Raw genomic sequence first — 8,612 nt, 5'->3', positions numbered from 1 at the left:
TATCAAAGCTAGGTTTATGAAGCAATATAACACACCGAGGGCTATGAGTGGAACAAATTTTATGAAATGTGGAGGGCATTCCTACAAATTCATTATTTGTAGTAATATATGGATCACTGACAGCGGTGACTGTGATGTTGTTGTCTTGAATATATTTAACCATTGGGGAAGTTGCGCAACGGGTGTGATCTAAATTTACTTGCAGAAATTAATTATTGGCCATAATTCAGAAGTAAAATCCCATAGATGAACTTGGCACGGGCGGAAAATTCAGCAAAAATATTTACTGCAAAATCCAAAAAAGATTGATGTAACAGTATCGGTAACATATGTGAATATTCGCTTATCCCAACTTCATGAAACATAACATAGAAAGGCCAAAACAGGGAAAGAATAAAGTTAAATGATGAGATTAGAAGAAATTCAAATTGAACAAGAACAGATGAAGGAGGCAGTACATGTAAACAAAGTAATAAGGCTGCAATAAAAAAAAATTGAAGATGGGAAACTAGGAAGAAGTGTGTAAAAAGGGAGCAGGGAAACATCGAAGATTAACTGCGTTCTGCTATACCCCTGGTTCTCTCCAATCCTACCCCATAGACAGGACAAAAGAGGCCAAAGGACTTGAAAACAATCTCCAGTCCTCCCAAGTCCGGTCCACGGGGCAGGATAATTAGAAAAGGATTGTTCAGTTTCATAGTCAGTTCGAGCCCGTCAGCGCAACCCTCATGGCGAGAATGGGGCACTCCATATGACCCACTGGATGCGCAGGATTTCGGCCAGCAAGTTTGCACTCATGACAACAAATAGAACGGTCACCAAGCTGTGAAGTGCAATCCCTACTGCTATGAGGGCCCATGCATTTAGTACAAACTACTTTAGTGGGATCGCTTCGCTTCTGACATCGCTTTTCAGAATGACCATATTTCGCACAAAACTGACACACCGGAACATACAAATCTTCCTTAACCGTGGCACTAGTCCAGCCAATAGCCAACTTTGAGACTGACATTAAATGCCTGAAATGAGAAGGCGAGAGTTCCAACACGTGAGAACATGATCCAGACTTTTCTCGATATGATACAACAACTCTGCTACTTGTTGCAATCTGAATATCAGGATTCCTTTGATTGATTTTTTGGATAAGGGAATCAGAGCGGATGTCAGGATCCACGCCCGAAAGGCGGATGTGAGGCTTGCGATTTTCCTGCATCTTATGGTGAACGCGGCTTTAACAAAGGGTGCGTCCTCAATAGCTTTCTGCAAAGCGCGAAGAAAGTTCGCCTTATCAGCTACTACAATGAGACCACGCGAGCCATTTTTCAAGGTAACATTTCCAAGCCCAGCCTTCGAAGGAGAAATATTCCTCTTATTAATGTCAGATACTGTCTTAGCGGGATCCCCTACAGGGTTTACCGGATCAATGAATAGGACATGACGGGATTTTGTAAGCGGTGGAGAGGGGACAGAAGGCAAGGTTGCAGACTTCGACAACGCGCACTCACTGCGAGGTCTGGCTACCTCAGCATAAAAAGGACGAGGAGGGTGACTTTCGAAAACAGTCAACCTTGACCGCACTTCTTCCAACCTAGCAGATAAAATATCTCTTTCGCGGTGGAGGCCCTCCGCAAGGGTTACCATCTCATTAAGCATACCGAAAACCTGCAACCTTACTTGGTTCGTGCACTTGGACTCCTTGTCCATCAATGCCGCTATCACCTGAGTCCTCATGTCAGCAAGCTCCCGCATCGTGGGATCCTCAGTGACAGGCACGATAGTGCGATCTCCTGCGTCAGGACCAACGTCCGTGGACGCTACATCCCCCTCGCTGGAAGACTCGCCGCCGGATAGATGTGGCATGACCCCGAAGAAACCGTGACCAGCCTGGCCACGAAGAGAACTGACCTGCTGGGCAAAACATGAAAACAATTTGCCTCACTCTTACCTGGAGCAGGAGCGGAGGAAGTCCGCGAAAACAAAACGCGATAGAAATTAACAGAGAAAAGAAAATAACCAACAATATAAGGGGAAAAAACACCGAACGAAAGAGAACACAACCTACAACTTTCACATCATCTTCTTCTCCCCGTTACACCGTTACCGCACAAGATCTACTGTTAGATGATTGGACACCAGTCCTGTATAAAGCCTACGCCTCCCGACCAGCCAGTTCGCCGAAACCACCTCGCCACCCCGAGGTGCCGGCCCCTCTACCACCTGCGACCAAGGAGGCTCGTCTCACAGTGCAGCACAGCGAGCAGCTGCCACCACTCCCACCCAACGCTATCCGAGTGGTCGTTCACCCGCGAGGTGAACTACGACTTCGAGACGTCCCAACACCTCGACTCTGGAAGGCAGTGCAGAGCCAGCTCCAAATTACTCTACCGGACGACTTCTGCCTGCGCATCCACCCAACCAACAACACTTTCACCATGGCAACAACACACATCCCAACGGCCGAGACACTCAAGACGCTGACCTCCCTCACTATTGGCAACCAAACCTACCCGTGCGCGGCTTACGTGGCACCTCCACCGGGCTCTACCAGAGGAGTCATCACAAATGCCTATGGTGACGAGACCCCAACACAACTTTATGAAGACCTCGTCAGAAGAAATCCGGAGTATACCATACTAGCAGTCCGACGCATGGGAAAGACGCACTCCATTTTAATCACCTTCGACGCAAACGCAGTCCCACATTCCATCAAATACATGGAAACATCCACCGCTGCACCCCATACCGCGGCAGTCCGGACGCCTGTACCAATTGCAGACAGCTGGGTCACCGTCATGACGTATGCCCAAGCCCCAAGACAAACGTTTGCCCCCGCTGTGGAACACGACATTCGCAACAAGACCCTCCTTGTACGCCCAAGTGCATTTTGTGCGAGGGCCCTCACCTTACCGGTACGGGATCGTGCAAGGGGCGAAACCTTCACCAACCACGGAAACAGCCAAGCCACCTACAAACGCAGCAGCAAGAATTGGTCGCATCCAGGGACAATTTTCCCCGGCTGTCGTCCGGACGCGCCCAGCCCAGCCAACATAAGCAAGCCTGGACAGTGCCGCTGAAACAAGCCTGGGACACCCCCAACTCTTCTCACCAGCACATGACACCCGCAACAGCGCCTCTCAATCTACAACATGCCTTGGAGAAATCCCAGGTGGAGGCAGCGGCAGCCAAAGCAGAAGCTTCAGCAGCCCGAGCAGAAGCCATCGCCCTTCGTCAGCACATCGCCAAACTGGAAGCCCAGATAAGTGCTCTTGCCACTGGCTCTCCCATTCCCCCTGCCCCCGCTCCTACCGCATCCCAACCTCCACCCCCCCAAACCCACCCACCGCCCACACCTTGCCGAGCCACTCCCACCCTACTTCTCGCGATTTGCTAGCAATGGAGGCCGACACAGAACCCCCTACGAATTCAACTCTGCACGACGCCCCCTCCCTCCACCCCCATCTCACTAGACAACATACCAACCCTGCTTGAGTCCCTTGCTAAACGCTTTGAGGCAAAATTGCAGGACGCTATCACTCACACCAACCAGGAATGTGCAACCCTCAAAGACGCTGTAATCCACATAGCACAAGACAATGCTACTCTTAATCACCGATTCGACGTGCTAACGCAAGGATCCTCTGACCGCTATAACGGTCTTGAATCCCGGCTCAATTCTTACGCAACGTGCCTCCCAAAGCGGGACCCCACCCCAAATAGACGAAAGAAGCCCAGAGCACCGGAAGGACAAGACAATCCTATCCCTGCCGTAGCTCGTGACTCCCACCCACCCGTTATGGCTTTTGCCCATATCGACTCTCATGATGCCATCTCCGAACCGTAACCTTACACTCTGACAGTGGAACTGCCGGGGCTTTGGCCAGAAGCGTCATGTGGTCCACCAATTGCTGTCCTGCGCTACGGGACCTGACATCCTTGCGCTGCAGGAACCCTCCAACCCGCTCACCCTCCCCGGCTATACTCCTATTCTGCCCACATCAGCCACACCCCCTTGCGTAGCGTTTCTAGTTAGTAGCTCAATTACCACCAGCTCCCATCCCCGAGCAATTCAAGATATTGATCACCTTTTAATTGAGCTTGTTCCGCAACACGCTCGAGCGAACAGCCTCTTCCTTCTGAATGTATATAGCCACACTAAGTCCTCAAAAGCAACTTCGAACGCCCTTTACACGATCTAAAAACAGCGCGGCTACTTGGTACAGAGAGGAGAATAACGGACAAGCGCTGACTAACAACTGAAGTTTATTCAAAAAAGGCACAGGTAATATACACTTTTTTCTCAAGAACCAGGACGCATGCGCTCCCAAACAAGCATCAGTCCAATCATGGGAATCCAAATATACAATCTCAGTGTCATGCAGAAGCACCGATGGCGTGCTCACGCAACTATCCCCTTTTCTATGGATGTGATAGGCTTCCGATTACTCCCTGGTTAGTTGATCCTTATGCCTGTAGATTACATTACACTTGCCTCTTTACACTTGCGAAGCGCATAGCAAACAACTGCCCCTTACTCGTTGTAGGAGACTTTAACGCCCCACATAGTTCCTTGGTTATCCGCACGACACACCAAAAAAAAAAGACGGCAGGTGTGGTTAGCCGCGCAACAAACCGGTCTCTCTCTGCTCACCGACCCTACCTTTCCTACGCGCACGGGAACCAGTGTCTGCAGAGACACTGCACCAGACCTTACGTTCGCACATCGCCTCCCTCATGCCACATGGTGCAACAAACAAGAGAATCTAGGTAGCGACCATTGCATCATCGAAATTCTCTTACATATTCAACTACCCCGCAGGCCTCCCAGAGGCTCCACTTTCAGAAGTGGGACTCTTTCCGATCACGTAGAGCAGCCCGCGCCTTTGCCCCCGTCACGGACATCACTGAATGGTCCAAACAACTACAAAGTGATGTCCGATCCGTAACTCTTCCCCTACAAGAGGACTTCCCAAGCGACCCAGTTGACTCCCACCTCCTACATTTATGGGAAGCTAAATCAGGCTTAGAACGACGCTGGCAAAAGCAGCGTTGGAACCGCACACTTAGACGTAGCCTCGCCCATCTTAACAAAGAGATAGAGGCGCATGCAGCGACTCTTTCACGACAAAACTGGGAATCACTATGCAACAAGCTAGATGGCAACATGAGTCTACCTCGGACCTGGAACCTCTTTTGACACTTAATAGACTCCACGCAGTCAAAGACTACCCAAAGACATAACCTCACCAAACTCATGCATTCTTCCGATACACCTCCACTGGAACGTCTCCAAAAACTTAGACATCAGTACTTCCCTACATACCCTCCTGTAACGCACCCCGATTATTCAGGCCTCCCTAACGACCTCGTCGACCAACCCATTACAGAAGCAGAGGTTCAGGCTGAACTCCAGAAACTTAACACATCCTCAGCCCCCGGTCCAGACGGGGTTCATAACAAGGCACTCCGGAATCTCGACGCTCAATCTGTTGCCGCCCTTACTGAATACTTTAACGAGTGCTGGCAAACGGGCACCCTCCCCCCGCAATGGAAAGAGGCCAAAATCGTCTTCATACGCAAACATGGGAAACCTCTGCTCACCTCTAACCTCAGACCCATCTCCATCATTTCTTCTGTTGGAAAGCTCATGGAGCATGCACTAGGCATGACTAGGCTGTGCCAGTACATAGAAGGCAACAACCTTATGCCCATTTGTATGTTTGGATTTCGTCCTGGGCTTTCCACACAGGACGTCTTTCTACAGCACATCATCATCATCATCAGCCTGATTATACCCACTGCAGGGCGAGGGCCTCTCCCATATTTCTCCACTTAACCCCTGCATCCACTTGACCCCTGCGAACTTCTTAATCTCATCCGCCCACCTAACTTTCTGCCGCCCCCTGCTACGCATTCCTTCCATCGGAATCCAGTTTGTTACCCTCAGCGACCATCGTTCATCCTCTCTTGGCACTTCATGTCCTGCCCATGTCCATTTCTTCTTCTTAATTTCTACTAGAATGTCGGTAACTTGAGTTATTTCTCTGACCCACTCTGCACGCTTTCTATCTCTTAATGTTACCCCTACCATTTTTCGTTCCATAGCCCTCTGGGTTGTCCTCAACTTAAGTAGAACTCTCTTGGTTAGCCTCCACGTTTCAGCCCCATAGGTGAGCACAGGCAAGATGCAACTGTTGTATACTTTCCTCTTGAGCGATACCGGTAAGCTGCTAGTCATAATCTGCGAGTGCTTGCCAAATACGCTCCATCCCAATCGTATTCTTCTTGTTATTTCCTTTTCGTGGTCCGGATCTCCGGTTACTGCCTGTCCTAAGTAGACATATTCGCCTACTACTTCCAGTATATCGCTACCTAATGTAAACTGCTGTTCCTTCCCGAGGCTGTTGAACATTACCTTAGCCTTCTGCATATTGATTTTCAAGCCTACCTTTCTACTTTTCCTGTCTAGATCATCAATCATTATTTGCAGTTCATCCCCCGAGTTGCTTAGCAAGGCAATGTCATCAGCAAATCGCAGATTACTGAGGTATTCTCCATCTACCCTTATCCCTAACTGCTCCCATTCCAAGTCTCTGAATACTTCCTCTAAACAAGCTGTAAATAGTACTGGGGAGATTGTGTCTCCTTCTACAGCTAAAACAGCACATTCTCGACTCCCAAACCTACGACACCAAAGCTATCCTAGCTGTGGACCTCACTAAGGCATTCGATAACGTTACGCACTCAGCTATCCTACAGAAACATAGAACCCTGGGAGTCGGCGCCAGGATGTACAAATACATCCGAGATTTCCTCAGCCACTGCACAGCCACACTTACTTCCGGCGACCACCGCCTCCAAGCAACCCGCTGGGAGCACGAGGTACGCCCCAGGGTGCCGTCCTCTCCCCTATTTTATTCAATATAGCACTTCTTCACCTACCCCAAAAACTAGCTCGAATCCCCAACATCCATTTCAGCCTCTACGCCGACGACATCACTGTCTGGACAAACCACGGCAGTGACGCCGAAATAGAAGAGCACCTACAATTGGCACTAACCACCATCGACACATACATACGGGAGCGTGGCCTGACCTGCTCCCTTTCAAAATCAGAGCTTTTTCTCTACCGCCCCAAGCAACAGGACAACGTCAATCCTCCCATCCCTCACGCTAGGTACCCATTCCATCCCACTAGTATCCAAAATCCGAGTGCTAGGGCTAATGCTCCACTCCCATGGCGCGCACGGAGAAGTCATAAAGGCTCTCCAAACACACGCTCAACAGGCCACCCGACTGATTCGCCGCATAGCGAACCGCCGGGCTGGCCTACGCGAACGAAACACCCTTCGCCTCACCCAGGCTTACATCATAAGCCGCACCGTATATGCCCTTCCATACATACCCCTCCGACAGAAGGAGAGAGACCGGGTAAACGCGCTCCTGCGGAGTTGCACGAAGATGGCTCTACGCCTTCCCCCCAGCACATCCAACGATCGGCTTCTCAAACTCGGTGTCCACAACACCTTTGAGGAACTTACAGAAGCCACCTTTACGGCAAAAATATACCGTCTATCGAACTCAGAGGCTGACCGCGCTCTATTATGCAAATTAAGCCTAAACCCAATTACACACCCTACCAAGGGTGTCCCCCTTTATTCTATCTTCCGCTCTAACCTCAATATACCCCCCTCCCCAAGAACATGAACCCTGAGCGAGATGGGAACCGCAGAATAGCAAGGGCTCGGGCCCTCCACAAACAGTATAGCGAGGACCATGAGGTGGTATATGTGGACGCAGCGGAATATACGTCAGGCCACCGTATGGCCCTGGCGGTAGCCGACAATCAAGCAAAACTTCTAACCTCCAGCTCAATCATCACCAATTCGGCCATAGAGGCAGAAGAGGCAGCCATCGCGCTTGCTCTAACCTCTACATCTGCCAACATAATTATCTCTGACTCCAAATCTGCCATTCTCAACTATGCCAATGGCTACATATCTCGCACCGCTGCTCGCTTACTACCCTTCTGGCAGCCCCGGCGTCCTGTAACCCTTATCTGGACGCCAGCACATGCCGGCCTCCCTGGCAATGAAGAGGCTCATTCTCTAGCCCGAGGTCTCACATTCCGGGCAGGAGGAGATGAGCCCCTTCTACAGGCCGAGGAGTGTCTGCTCTCCTTCCGCGATATTCTCTCATATTACCGGGACAAACGAAGAGAATACGCACCCCCAGCCCCGGCCCTTACCATAGCGCAGGCCGCACACTGGCGACGACTACAAACTCGCACTGCTCCATACCCCATACTACTACATGCCAGATACCCAGACCAATTTCCCTCCTCATGCAAACTTTGCGGCAAACGAGCAGATTTCCTACACACCCTCCTCACATGCCCCGCCTTCCCTCATCCCCCGTCACCGACCGTGGCGGAGTCTTACTGGGAAACTCTACTCACCAGCACTTCTACTCAAGACCAGCGCCGGATCATCTCCAGTGTTATGAGAAGAATAGCGCTCCAAGGGCTATCCTTCGCTTTGTCCTCCTCACAGTGAGGGAGCGCCCAAGTGCCATGTAGGGGGATTCGCCCCCACTATTAATGTCATTGGCATTAA

At 50.5% G+C, this 8,612-nt stretch overlaps 1 pseudogene; it reads left to right on the top strand.

The window, feature by feature from the left end:
• Nucleotides 1-1,919: 1,919 nt before the first annotated feature.
• LOC146176991 (uncharacterized) lies at nt 1,920-3,841 on the top strand (annotated as a pseudogene).
• Nucleotides 3,842-8,612: the final 4,771 nt, after the last annotated feature.

The sequence above is a fragment of the Amblyomma maculatum genome, chromosome 10, assembly GCF_055883805.1.
Source record: "Amblyomma maculatum isolate TAMU_Amacu chromosome 10, ASM5588380v1, whole genome shotgun sequence".
In the NCBI taxonomy this organism is placed as follows: Eukaryota; Metazoa; Arthropoda; class Arachnida; order Ixodida; family Ixodidae; genus Amblyomma; species Amblyomma maculatum.
This window is presented reverse-complemented; position numbering and strand designations above follow the sequence as displayed.